Source organism: Dromiciops gliroides, chromosome 5 (genome assembly GCF_019393635.1).
Source record: "Dromiciops gliroides isolate mDroGli1 chromosome 5, mDroGli1.pri, whole genome shotgun sequence".
NCBI lineage: Eukaryota > Metazoa > Chordata > Mammalia > Microbiotheria > Microbiotheriidae > Dromiciops > Dromiciops gliroides.
In genome coordinates this window covers 146,136,586-146,151,074 of record NC_057865.1, presented here as the reverse complement: position 1 = coordinate 146,151,074, position 14,489 = coordinate 146,136,586, and the positions used below count along the sequence as shown (strand labels likewise).

The 14,489-nt window shown below is 42.3% G+C and overlaps 1 protein-coding gene across 1 annotated transcript in view; it reads right to left on the bottom strand.

Moving 5' to 3' along the window:
- Positions 1–14,489, bottom strand: part of ATXN7L1 (ataxin 7 like 1) — a 280,551-nt gene that overhangs the window by 68,554 nt on the left and 197,508 nt on the right.

The following is a 14,489-nucleotide window of genomic DNA, read 5'->3' as shown; positions in this document are numbered from 1 at the left end:
AGGTTTCAGTTAGGCCTAATTATTCTTGCCAAGTGGCAATTATCAAATACCAAATTCCTCTATCAAACTGCATTCAAAATTAACTCCACAGTTCTCATGGGAGAAGCACAGATATTTATACAAGGACATTCTCCTTAATACCACAGACTTATTATGACCACAACTACAACCACAAAAGTTTAAAAGCAGAGTACAAGACATCAACTGGTTTCAGTTAATAAACTAACTGATAGCTATAAATCCTAACCTAGGAGCCTAGGAATGCCAAAACCATGACTAGACGGTAATAAGCATGAAAACCCTGTCAAAAATGGTTAGAAATGGAAAATTCCCAAACGTGAGCTTGGACAAAATTCTTAAATGTCATGAGAAACAGCAGCAGGACCTCACAAAGAGCATTTTACCAGTGGATATCAGAGGCTTTTTTGGACTGAGGACAAACCACTAATTATGTTACTTGCACCTACGTGGTTATGGTGCCATTTGGGATCACATGGATGCAATGGTGAAAAACCATGCCAGTTAGGATTTCTGTGCCAGGGTGCCACAGATGGCAATGACACCTGACACAGGATCCCCACATCTTAGGCAAAATTGGCAACAGTAACACAACAGAAACCACTAGTCAGAGAGATGGCTTATTTTAAATCTTGTGTGTGTGTGTGTGGGGGGGGTGGCCTTAATGGCCATGAATTTAAAAATTTAGACCCAAGAGATCTTGATTAGGATACCAGCACTCCAAAGTAATAATCCACAAGATGAACACACAAGTGTGCATTGTGGAATATAGTAAATAATACAAAGCCTGATGATTTCTTAATTTTGAAAGCTATCATAAAGGTGTAGAATAGTAGTGTCAAACTCAAATAGAAACAGATGCCTACCCCACACGCGTACTTCAAAAAATACATACTGTATTTTTATTTATTTTGGTAAACACCTCCCTTTGCTGCATTTTAATCTGGTCTGGGCAAACTTGAATTTAACACCTTTGGAGTAAGAATACATTTTTGGACAAAGACAATGTGGGAATATGTTTTGTTTGACTGTACAAATTTGTTAGAAAGGGTTTTTTTCCTTTTCTTTTTTCTTTTTTTTTTTAAATTGAGGGGAGACAGAAGAGAAAGCAAATAACTTAACTGAAAAAAAAATTAAAAATTAAATAAATAATGTAAATAAAAAGGTAGCTTGATGGAAAGGAGAGTGTTAAGTGATAATACTAAACAATGACTTATGGGTACAGAAGATTGTTGTGGATGGAATATTAGGGTGAAAGAGAATGCTATATAAGTTCTCTTTCTACCTGACCTACTCCAAAAGCTATGTCAATTTTCTCCAGTTAGCAAGAAGCCTCCAGCAACTATTATAAGTATATAGAATTAGAAGAAGAAAAAGAAAGATTAACAAGGAGGTCAACTAGTCTAGGTGGTACAGTGGATAGGGTGCTGGGCCTGGAGTAAGGAAGACATTTTTTTGAGTTCAAATCTGTTCTCACTTATTAGCTATGTGACCTTGGACAAGTCATTTAACCTTGTTTGCCTCAGTTTCCTCATCTGTAAAATGAGCTGGAGAAGGAAATGGCAAACCATTCCACTGTCTTTGTCAAGAAAACTCCAAATTTGATCATGGAGAGTTGGACTTGACTGAAAAATGACGCAAATGACCCATTTTTTTCCTTATGCTAAAATGAAATCAACATCTCTGGAATTCCGAACCTTTGGTCCTCTTTTTGCTTTTGGAGTCTGGCGCTCTTTCTGCTGCCACATATCATTCTAAACCTTACTGCTACTAACATTAATTTTGTATGACCAGTCACTGGGACATTACACCATTCACCTTCTTATTTATTTATTTATTTTTGCTGAGGCAATTGGGGTTAAGTGGCTTGCCTAAGGGTCACACAGCTAGTAAGTGTCAAGTGTCTGAGGTTGGATTTGAACTCAGGACCTCCTGAATATAAGGCTGGTGCTCTATCCACTGTGCCACCTAGCTGCCCCGCCCACCATTCACCTTCTTAAATGAAATCTAACAAAACCCCTGTAAAACTGAGTTACAGATTATGCCAGAGGTTACCCAAAGGTTGACTGAGATGAGGATGATCACAGATCCTGACTGGATGGATCCATGACTGTAGACAACTCTTTGATAGATCACTGGCCTGTAATCTTTGGCTGGACTCCCCTTCCTTGACAACTATGGACATCTGAAATACTAAAAATGCTGGTCAGCCAAGTCAGCAGCTCATTCATTCATGCAATAAACATTTATTAATCGCCTGCCTATTGTGTTCAATATACTATGGTAGGTACTGAGGGAGGTACAAAGATAAATAAAACATAGCCTTTGTCTTTAGAGAGTTTATTATCTATGAACTATTGGCATTCCTTCTGCCCTACCCCCACCCCCTTCTCCTGTTCTTTCTGAATTTTTCATCAGCACTCTTTCCTGCTCCCAGAATCTTCAAATTAGGAACACAGTATATCATAACAACAACATTAAAGATTTTTGGATAATAAAGAATAAGGATCTTATCTTTTTCCCATATTCAGTACAGAAGATTCAGACCAATGATGTCTTCAAAGTTGCCCGTGCCAAGATCAACTGCTCTTCAAAAACCGCGTGATACTTGCTTCAAAAACCAGGCCAATCTCAAGAGCTCATCTCTAATTCGTGTTTCCCACATACTAAAGTAGTCAAAATTATCTCTGAAAAGCTGAGTTTCCAAACACGGTTCCAATCAGTTAGGTGGCTCAGTGTATAAGGTGCTGGACCCAAAGTCAGGAAGGCCCAAGTTCAAATCCAGCCTTAGACATTTACTAACTATGTGATCCTGGGCAAGTCTGCCTGCCTCAGTTTCCTGAATTATAAAATAGGGTTAATCATAGCACTTACTTCTCAGGGTTGATGTAAGGATCAAATGAGATCATACCTGCAAAGCACTTAGCACAATGTCTGGCATACTGTAGATGCGCTTAATAAATGTTTGTTCCCTTCCTTCCCTCTCTCTCTCCTCAGTCATCCTAAGAGCCATCTACATCTGTCACTGCCTCTCAACCTTTGTGACTGACTCCGGTAATTTTCACCTAAAAGTTTCCAAATCTTTTCCCCATCTGTTTATCCACAGGGGCACTTTCAAAATAGTGAAAGCATGAGTGAAAGACCAAGATGGCATTAGACCAAGAAGATGGCTTATTGGAGCCCATGGAAAATTTCCAATGCAGTTCCTAAAAAGACCAACCACCATCAGCAGACTGTTAATGTTTTACTTTTCAGCCCTCAAAAAGAGGTTGTAGCAACCCATTTTATATATACTAGACCACTGGCTGTTTTCATATTTGGATTTTGAATCTCCACAAGCAGCCAACTGGTAAATGATTAGCCAGGCTATTTCTCAATTGACAGCTGTGATACGGTCAGTTTAGTTGCAAAAAAAAGATGCTCTTACATAAGGGGCAGACTCTAATGCTCAGGTACCTGCCACCAAAAGCATACATGATGGTGACAACACAGGGAGATGATGTTAAGCAGAAGACACTGTAACGATTGGAATAACGCCACCTGCTGGATACTAACTGTAGAAGAGTTCTGCCCATGAAGCGAAGGTCTTTGAGGGCAAGACCAGGAGTCTTTGGTATCAGGAAGTGACGCGGACTAGTGGGAGGAGGAAGGAGGAGACGGAGGCGCTCTTCCTTTTGGACTCTGGCGGAGAAGGGAGCTAGAAATGTGCTCTCCCTTTAATAGATAGGAATCTAGGCCTTTCTCTCTCTCTTTACCAAATTCTTATTCTCCTTAATAAATGCTTAAAAATCTAACTCTTGATAAAGCTTATAATTTATTGGCGACCACTCATTAGATATTTTAGACAGACTAGCTAGAATTTTAGCCTTAACAACACCCTAGACTGTAGTGATAGATCAGAGGGGAGGGCAATTCCGGGCTATAACTAGCCAATTTTGTACCTTAAATCCTACTTTCTTTTTTTTTTTTACACAAGTAAATACAAACTATGTATGAAAAAATTACAAGATGGAGAATTTGTCTTTATTGGTGTATCCCCTGAACCCAGCACAGTTACTTAGTAGTTAGTCCACAAGCACTTAGAAAGTCTTCACTATGTGCCAACCACGGTGCTATATGTTGGGAATACAAAGAAGGGTTCTTGCCTTCCTTTATTCCTATTTTCAGCTTTACTTTTTTTTAAAATCCCACCTTCCAATCCCCCTCAATGCTAGTGCCTTTCCCTCTGAAATCACCTGATTTACCATATGTGTGCATACATACATACATACAAATCTTGTACATATGTATTTTCTTGTTCATAAGTTGTCTCTCCTATTAAAATGTGCACATTCTGAAGGCAAAGACTGTTAAGGAGATGGCTCATTTTCAACACTTTTTTTTGGGGGGGGCCTTAATGGCCACGGATTCAATAATGTGGGCTGAAGAGAGGATGATTGAGATACCAGCACTCCAAAGTGATATTCCACAGAATGAACACAATTGGGGTAGTTGGTATTGGTAAAGGATTAGCCAGGCTATTTCTTTCTTTCTTTTTTGTTTGTTTGTTTTGTTTTGTTGAGGCAATTGAGGTTAAGTGACTTGCCTAGGGTCACACAGCTAGTAAGTGTTAAGTGTCTGAGGCTGGATTTGAACTCAGGTCCTCCTGAATCCAGGGCTGGTGCTCTATCCACTGCACCACCTAGCTGCCCTGCAGGCTATTTCTTAATTGACAGAAGTGATATGTCCAATTTAGTCTTACATAAGGGACAGACTAGCACTCATACATACCTGCCATCAAAAGCCTACTTGGTGGTGGTGCCAGGAGGATAATGGAAGCAGGAGACACTCTAGACTGTAATAACAGACAGATCAGAGGGGGAGGAGACTCCCACAGATTACCTAGGGAGATGCTATAGGAGTAAGTGCAGGTGCAGGTGCCGGTGTGCAGGTGAAGAAGATAGGCCAGGGGTGGGGGAGGGCAGCCCATTTTCAAACTAATTATTACTGCTTAACTAGGCATTAAGACCAGTTGTTTCTATGTTGCCAAAGGACTGCAAATGTGATCATCACCCTCTGAATTTTGGCACCCTGGGAGAAAACCTTGGTTACTGACACCTCAGTTATAGTTCTAATGGAGCATGGTAAAAATTGAAAGTCTGGTGGTCATGGAGGTTTGAATTCTTCTATGGGGACTGAGACTGACCACACCCTAAATAGGAATTTTCAGAGAAAGAAAAGGACAATTTTGCCACAACGTGTGCATAGTTCAAGAAACACAGCACCTTGGAATAGGGCATGTGTCATCAGAGGCAGTTGACGCGTTGGCTGGTTTTGCCGAATTGTTTTTTCTTCCTCTTTTTCTTTTAATATTTTTATTACAAGGGAAAGCTCACTGGCACATGGGAGAGATACGAATATGGTACAAAAAAACCAAAAGGCACCAATTCCCGCCCCCTACCCCCACCCCATGAGGGTTAAGTGACTTGTTCAAGGTCACACAGTTAGTACGTGTCAAGTGCCTGAGGCTGGATTTGAACTCAGGTCCTCCTGAATCCAGGGCTGGTGCTTTAACCACTACACCACCTAGCTGCCCAAGGCATCAATTTTTAAGAGTAAAAGAAATACAACATCTTTGGCAAGAAGAGGAGGCCAACAGTCTCATGTGTCACATGAGGAAACTGAAAACAGGAAATTTCAAGGGACTTTGAGAGAGCCCCACTGCTGTTAGTGGCGGACAGCCCCAGACCAAGGGTTTTCTCTTAGATATGCTTATGAAACTTCTCAACTACTCACTCTTTTTTTCTGTTAGCACACAGGATCAGAGATTCAGAGCTGTAATGGATGTCTGAGACTACTTTAATCCATCTCAGATAAGGAAACTGCCATCCAGAAGGTTAAGGGATTTGCCTCAGGTAACAAGGGTTGTAGGAAGCATCTAAGGTGGGATCTGAACCCAGGTCCTGCCTTCAGAGTCAAGGCTTTGTTCAGTGAACCACTATATGTATAGCTTTCCCAACCTCCTTTCCCTCAAGCATCTTTTTTTTTGGGGGGGGAGGGGCGGGACAGTGAGGGTTAAGTGACTTGCCCAGGGTCACACAGCTAGTAAGTGTCAAGTATCTGAGGCTAGATTTGAACTCAGGTCCTCCTGACTGCCCTCTGGGGCAGCTAGGTGGCGCAGTGGATAGAACACTGGCCCTGGAGTCAGGAGGACCTGAGTTCAAACCTGACCTTAGACACTTGACACTTACTAGCTGTGTGACCCTGGGCAAGTCACTTAACCCTCATTGCCGGCCAACCCGCCCCCCCCCCCAAAAAAAATTCTTAAAAAAACCCAAACAAACCATTATTAGATTTGCCTTGAGCTCTGTCCATAACTCTTACTTGCTTCAGTAGTGCAGAGGGAGCAGGGGTACAAAAAGATGATATACTTAGTTAACATCTGTAGTAGTTAATTGGCCCTAAAACTACTGAAAATGAGTGACAACTGAAACTTTGTTTTGGAGATAGCTCCATATGGTGTTAAAATAGATGGATTTGGATTCAGAAAGAGCTGGGTTCAAATCCCACTAATGACCTAGATGAGTTTCCTCATATGAAAAATGATGAGGTTGAAGTAGATGCCCTCTGAGTCCCCTTCTGCTCTAAATCTATGACAGGAGTACTCAAACTTTTTTATGTCTATGACCCCGTTGGAAGTCTGAATCTCTCCTCAGAATAATGTCCTTAAATGCACAAAATAAAATAATTAGAGAATGAGAAATAGTATTAATAAAATAAACAATATCAAATTTAATAAAATAAAATAATTAAACACACAAGACTGCAAAAGAAACCAATTATATGGGTTTTTTTTAAAGTTCAAAGACTACAGGTTAAGAACGCCTAGTCTATGACTTTTTCCTGTAGTTTTTCCCCTTTTCTGCTTCAGGTAGATACCATGCTAAACTGTGCCCTACAGGCCAGTGACAAATGCCATGGTGGGTCTCAGTGGTCACACACTTAGCGCAGCAGCGCTAGTGGCAGAGTCAGGCATAGAGATCCCTACCTCATGTGAATTTCCACTTCGAGGTCATACGATCCTCTGTGTCTGATGTAAATCTGCTACCTTTCAGCACCGTCAGAGGATGGAGAGGACACAGGATGTCCCAGACACTATTTTTGCTCCTCGAATTTTCTTTCTTCAGTGGTAGTCCTCAGTGTCACACAAGTTGTCCCTGAAATATGCTGCCTTGCTCAGCCTCTGATTTCATCAGGTTGAGAAGCCACCGAGTCTTAAGCACTTGCCTGTGGTGCCACACAGGTCAAATAATTTGCTCAGGGACACAGTGTCAGAAGTCCAATTCTGACTCCAAGCGTTCCTGTTTTCAAGTCTAGCTCTCTCTCTCCACTAAGCCAAACTGGCCCTACTATCTCAAAAATGGGAAAACTTCTTTCTCCGCAAAGCTGTGAAGCAAGCTAACTTAGGCATTCAATTCCTTGTCACTGTTCTTCCCGGTTGCACCACTTCCCACATAATTCTCAAGACTCTCAAAGTAACCAAGGTCCCTTTTTTCCCTACCAGTCTACTCTTTCATCCACATTAAAATGGAAGCCATGGTCATAGCAGAGGACTTACAGCTAAAAGGGGACTTTAGAGCTCATCTCTTCCAATTCCCTCATCTGATGGATGGAAAATCTAAGGCCCAAAGAGGTTATGACTGGAGGCAGCTAGGTGGCGCAGTGGATAGGGTACCAGCCCTGGATTCAGGAGGAACTGAGTTCAAATCTGGCCTCAGACACTTGACACTTACTAGCTGTGTGACCCTGGACAAGTCACTTAACCCCAATTGCCTCACTAAAAAACAACACAACAAAGAGGTTAAGACTAAGAACAGGTTGATGTGATACACACCACGGGTAAAATGGGGATGCCAACAGTCCAACTGCCTCCTTCACAGGGAGAGGAAGGTGCTTTGTAAACCCTAACACTATAGATCTAGGAGTCACTCTTGGAGTTATTGTTATTATTACCCCTCTCAGTGCTATCTGCATTTTCAAAAAAAGAATTTGCTCTACACTTGCTGGCTTCATTTTTTTTGGCCTTGAGGCCTTCCTCGGGTTCCTCAAATTAGTCCAATCCTTGTTCGGTCTTAAAGCTCTGTTAGTTTTCGTTGTCTTGCTGGCTCTGTCCCCATGACAACCAAAGGTAGCCAAAAGGGAAAACGACAGCAAAATTTTCACTTTCCAAACACATCACTAACCAGAATGAACCTGTGAAAAACCGGCAAAGAAAGGCGAGAACAGCCTAGGGCTGCGACTTCCCATCCCAATGTCATAATCACTTACTATTCCTTGGGAGGAAAGCACACATGGGACTCTAATCCTCTACCCAGAAGCAAAGGAGAGCGGTTTCAGCCCCTGAGGGGCTCCACCACCAGCTCTTCTTCCACTCAAAGGTTTCCTGACACTGCATAGCAATAATCTTGAGTACAAAACTGCCTGTCCCCGAGGAATGGAGGGAGAGTTCAAAGTTATCTGTGGTCCAGTGCCACAGGAACCTCAGTCCTCTTCATAACATCGAGCCTTTATCAGAAATCTTAGAAGGACTGGAGGAGAGATCAGGTGGCAAGGCGTTAATACCTAAGAGGTATTAATTTTCTCTTGATTGTTAAATTCCCTTCTTACCTTCCTCCCCAAACCCCAAACTGGATTAGCTTACACCTGAATTTTATCAGCAGGTACCACTGACACCATGGCATGAGCAATGCTGTCCACTTCTGATTTTTTTTTTGGAGGGGCAGGGCAATGAGGGTTAAGTGACTTGCCCAGGGTCACACAGCTAGTAAGTGTCAAGTGTCTAAGGCCGGATTTGAACTTAGGTCCTCCTAAATCCAGGGCCAGTGCTCTATCCACTGCGCCACCTAGCTGCCCCCCTCCACTAAGAATTTTAAAAGCATCATGAAACTGTGTCTTATTAGGTAATGGTGGCATGCAGCCCTAGGAGGAAATGCAGAAGAGGTAGGTTGAGGTTTCATAGGATGAAGTGTTTTAACTGATCTCATCCTTGAGATCTGGATTTGGAGTCAGGAAGAATCTTGCCTCCAGCACTAGTTGTGTGACCCTGGGACACTCCTTTGATGACCTCCAGGGTCCCAGCCACTCTCAATATATGATGCTATAATCTTCACAGAAGCATTTGACACTAATGACAGTTCTCTCCAGGATACTCTCCCCTCACTGACTTTTCTGACCTGTCTGACCACTCAGTCTGTTTGGTTGGATCATCATTTATATCCTCCCCACTAAGACTGTGTCCTGGGCTGTCCTCTTCTCATTCTCTACTTTCTCACTTAGTGACCTCATCAACTCTCATGGCTTTAATGATCACTTCTCTGCAGGTGACTCTTATATTTATGTAATCCACCCCAGTCTCTCTTCTGAGCTCTAGCCCTGTATTAGCAACTGTATATCGGACATTTTGAACTCAATGTCCTATAAGGCACTTCCAAGTCAAAAGAGAATTCACTTACTTTTTCCACAAACTCATGCCACTTCTTGACTTCCCTATTTCAAGGGTCTATCCTTCCTTCCTTCCTTCCCGTCACCCAGATCCAAAACCTTTGGAATAGTATTCAGCTCTTTACCCTTCTCCTCAACCTCCATGTATCAGTTACCAAGATTCAATATTTAAAATCTCTCCATTCACACATGTAGTTCACCATGTGTTCAGGTACTTATCACCTCTCACTAGCACAATTGTTGTTGCTGGGTCATTTTAGTTGTGTCTGACTCTTTGTGACCCCTCTTTGTGATCTTCAAAAATATTGGAGTGGTTTGCAATTTCTTTTTCCAGATCATTTTATAGATGAGGAAACTGAGGCAACAGGGTTAAGTGACTTACCCAGGATCACACAAGCTAGTAAGTCTCTGAGGCCAGATATGAACTTAGGAAGATGAGTCTCCCTGATTTCAAGCCCAGTGCTCTAGCACACTGCACCACCTAGTTGTCCCAGAAGCTTCCTAAGCTTTTTCTACTTGTGACTCCTTTTTGTCTGAGAAATTTTTATGTGACTCTGGGTATATAGGTATATAAAATAGACATACATGAACTTTTACTGTTGCCAAATTTTTTGTGACCCTCCCCATTCAGTTATGTGACCCCATATGGGGTCAAGACCCACAGTTTAAGAAGTTTTGCCCTAGACCAATTAATTATAGGTTTCATCAAAAACATAAGCATATTTTATATATACTATTTATATACGTTCCTACTGGTTCCTCCAACAGGAGGTTTAATAGCTCCTTGAGAGGGACTATTTCATGTTTTTCTCTGTATTTCTAATATCTAGTACAGTTCCTGGCACATACTAGGTGTTTGATAAATACTTGTTGAATAACTGATTGGAAAAAGGAAAAGATCCACAAAATACCTCAAGAGTTGGAAACTTCAGGGGCAGCTAGGTGGTGCAGTGGATAGAGCACCAGCCCTGGATTCAGGAGGACCCGAGTACAAATCCAGCTTCAGACGCTTAACACTTACTAGCTGTGTGACCCTGGGCAAGTCACTTAACCCCAAAAGCCTCACCCCCCCCCCAAAAAAGTTGGAAACTTCAGAACTAAGGAAAAAAATGTTCCCTACTCCTATCCTACATTTTTCTAAAATGTCACATCAAATTCTGAAGCTTTTATCTAACTCCCTCGAGGGGGCTAGCTGGCAGAGTGGATAGCACACTGGGCCTGCAGTCGTTAAGACCTGAGCTCAAATCCATTCTTAGACACTTCCCAGCTATATGACCTTGGGAAATCATTTATCTGTCAGCCTCAGTTGGAAATATTATCTAATTTTAACCTTGTAATAAGTGGGGGTGGGGGTAGGTGCAGTTATTTTCCCCTGTTTTACAGATGAGGCAACTGAGGCAGGCAGTGACTTGCTCAGGGTCACATAGCTGGTAAGTATTTAAGGAGGGATTTAACTCTGGTCTACCTGATTTAAGGCCCAGTGACTGCTGTCCACTGGAAATCACCTAAGTGCCTCTAAAGAAACCTATGCATTCCTTTTTTTCAGAATAGTAGGTTTTTTAAAATTTGTTTTTGTTTTTTGTTATTTGCAGGGCAATGGGGGTTAAGTGACTTGCCCAGGGTCACACAGCTAGTAAGTGTCAAGTGTCTGAGGCTGGATTTGAACTCAGGTCCTCTTGAATCCAGGGCCAGTGCTTTATCCACTGCGCCACCTAGCTGCCCCCAGAATAGTAGTAATAGCATAAAATAAATGACATTAGATTACAAAGGAAAACAAAAGTTAGTGAAAATAAAGATGTACTTTTTTCCCCATCCAAATTCACAGACTCCCTGAAACCTATAGGCTTCCAAGGTCTATGGACCCCAGATCAAGAACACCCTGCTCCCTGGAGAGCCAGAAACAAAGAGAGGGAGCATTCCAGGGAGGAAGCAGCACTGGCAGCAGAAAAGGCACTGAGCGATCTGCCTAAGAGTTAGAAAGACCTAGGTTCAAGTCTCCTCTTAGATACAACACCAGGGCTGAGTGACCCTGGGAAGTCACTTATTCCCTTAAAGGCCCCCAGACAACTCTAAAACTATAAATTACAAAGCAAGGGCTGATCTGTACTGGTACAGGGAATTTCTTATCTGAAGCTCCTTACTCAGAGGAAATCAGTCAGTGTCACTTAAAAAAAAAAAGGCAGCTTCCCAAGTGCATTTAATATGATTAAATTTACAAGAATTCAATACAAAAATAGCTTCCTGGGAGTATGTGTATTTAGTAAAATGAGCCACATTTGAACATGAAAACTTGTTTCAAATAAGATAATATATGTAAAGCACTTTGCAAACCTTCAGGTCCTTTATAAATATTAGTTATTATTTACGGGCAGCTGGGTGGCACAGTAGATAGAAGTAAATGGCAAACCACTCCATTATCTTTGCTAAGAATACCCCAAAATAGGATCTCAAAGAGTCAGACACTAACTGAAACGACAGAACAACGAAATAACGAATCGTTATTTATGATGACTTCATCTCTTAAGAAGACAGGTACTTCTATTTCCTACAGTCTTCAGGGAGGGGAACTCAACTCCAAGAGGAAAAAGAGGCCAAGAACATCCTGGAGCTTTCTGCCCAATAGAGTACAGAAGTATCATAAGCAGCCACCCATATATGCTTCTGGCTCTTGCTGAACACTCCTGGACAGAAGCATTTCTATTCTTGCTGGGTGGCTTCTGGCACTTGAAAACAGGAAGTGTCTTAAAGTACTGTAGGGTGTGGCTGTACCCACTCAACACCTCCTTACATATGCCAACAGCAGCAAAGCAAAAGGTATAACTTATGTCACTTTGATCATTCTCAGATGGACTTTCTCTGTTTATTTTTCTCTTTTTAACCCGGAGCAAGGAGAAGGCTAAAAAGTGGTAAGGGTGGAAGTTTTCTATCGCCTATCATCTCCTTGTCAATGCCCTTGTTGCACTGACCTAGTCATACTTGTATGCTGGTGCCTGCCTTTACCTATGGAAAATAAGATCATAGCTAGAAATCAGCTGGCACACCTGGACTTTTTAAAAATCTGGTTTACCCTGTCCTTTGTATAGTGAAAAAGATGGGCATTGTGATCTATCACCCCCTGCTTGAAAAGCTATCATTCCCAATCCATCAGCCAGTCACTTAGTCTTGCATTCAACAACATTTAATCAGTGTACACAGTGAAGGAACTGGGCTGGGAGTCTATGGATTGATAGTAAAGGAAGAGAAAACCCACTCCCTGCCCTCAAGGACTTCCAGGACTGAAATAAAACACAACTAGAGAAGGGGGGGAAAAGACACCCCAAAGAAATATAAGAATAAATGTAGATTAGTGTGCAATGAGCTAAGCATTAGTATTAGTATTGAGATGTAACACAAGTACCTAAGGCCAATTAGGAAAGATTTCTGGAGGCATGAAAGATGCTTTCAAACATTTCCACACCCTATTCAAGGTCAAAAGACAGCTACTGGCTATCTTAATAGATTGGTCCAGGTTCACCCTCTTGCTTCAGACCTCTCTGGGTCATCCACCCTCCTTCCCTTCTCTGTCTCTGTCTCTCCTCCCCCCCCCCCCCAATTAGGAATGGCCTCACTCACTGCAGAAGCTCCTAATTGCTGTATGAACACTTAGATAAGCCAGCATGCCCTTGACTGGCAGGCTCTCTTATCAACACACTTTGCAGGCCCCAAATAGTCCACAGTCAGACAAAGCTCAGAAACATTTCACTCACACTACATAGCATCCCCAGTGGGACAGTCTTTGCCTTTCAGCTGAGGAGGCTGAGACACTGAGAAATTAAGTTAACAGCTTGTCAGAGATGTTTCCTGGCTCTCAGCCCAGTTTGATGACCTGTTATGCCACACTGCCTGCCTCTTAAAACACCCCAAGTGGACCTGAAAACGCCACAACTCACTCTCTTCCAGGTGCCCTTGATCTTCTCATCTATCTTCTGGGCAGAAACAGAAAAGCCCATTAAAGGCAGGGCAGCTGTGGCCACTTCCTGATCCTGGAAGGCCTGACTGGGGTTTTCAATCAGTCAGTCAGCCAGTCAGTCAACAAACATTTATTAAACGCTTATTGTGTTATGTGCCAGGCACTGAGCTAAGTGGAATCACACAAGTGACGTTTGGTAAGACAGTCTTAGAACATTAGAAATCATTTGCGGTTGTCATTGTTTTATGACAATTTCTTTTCACAGACAACTTCACTATACTGACTCAAAGCTTTCTCCTCTAGGCTGCTTATGGCTTTACAATCCTTCCTCTAATCCTTAGGGTTCCATGAATTTTGACAGAAAGATTTTTTTATATCCACCAGGGTGTAGTAGTAGTAGTAATTATTATTATTATTATACCTAAAGAGATAAGTGGAACCAGATCATACTGAGCAAGCTCTGGGACCCCCACCCTTCATTCCAGTCTCTCTCACCCCTGGGGAGATAAGATTAGGTGTGGCTGCTGCCTTTGTGCTGGGAGGAGGACAGAGATGGCTTGAGAGATCCTCAGCCACCCCTCACACAACTCCCCCAGCCACCACCTGTGGGGGAATGGTCCTCCCTCACTAAGGAAACTTTTCGCAGTCAGATGATCACCCCCATCAGTCCTTTATAAAAGTATCTGCTTGTCTCCTGCTCAAGGAGGCACTCTGTGCCATGCCTTCTCCCCATGAGAAGAAATCCAACGATTTCTCTCTTGGTTTCCCTTCCCCAGCCCCTAAATAAACTATTATCTTGTTCTACTGGTTTTGTGTGCAAGAGGGTGTAATTCTTTAAAGAGGAATTCCTAAGGACCTCTACCCCAAACCCCTACCCCTATCCCAAACCCCCTAACCTATTTTCCCCACAACACTTTAAAAAAGTATTTTCCCCCTGATCCTTTTTGCTAAGAACTTAGGCAGACCACTCATATTCAGTTTTTTCCTGTGGAAGGAAATCTGAATTTGAATTCAGAACATCTGGGTTCCAATACCAGTCCTA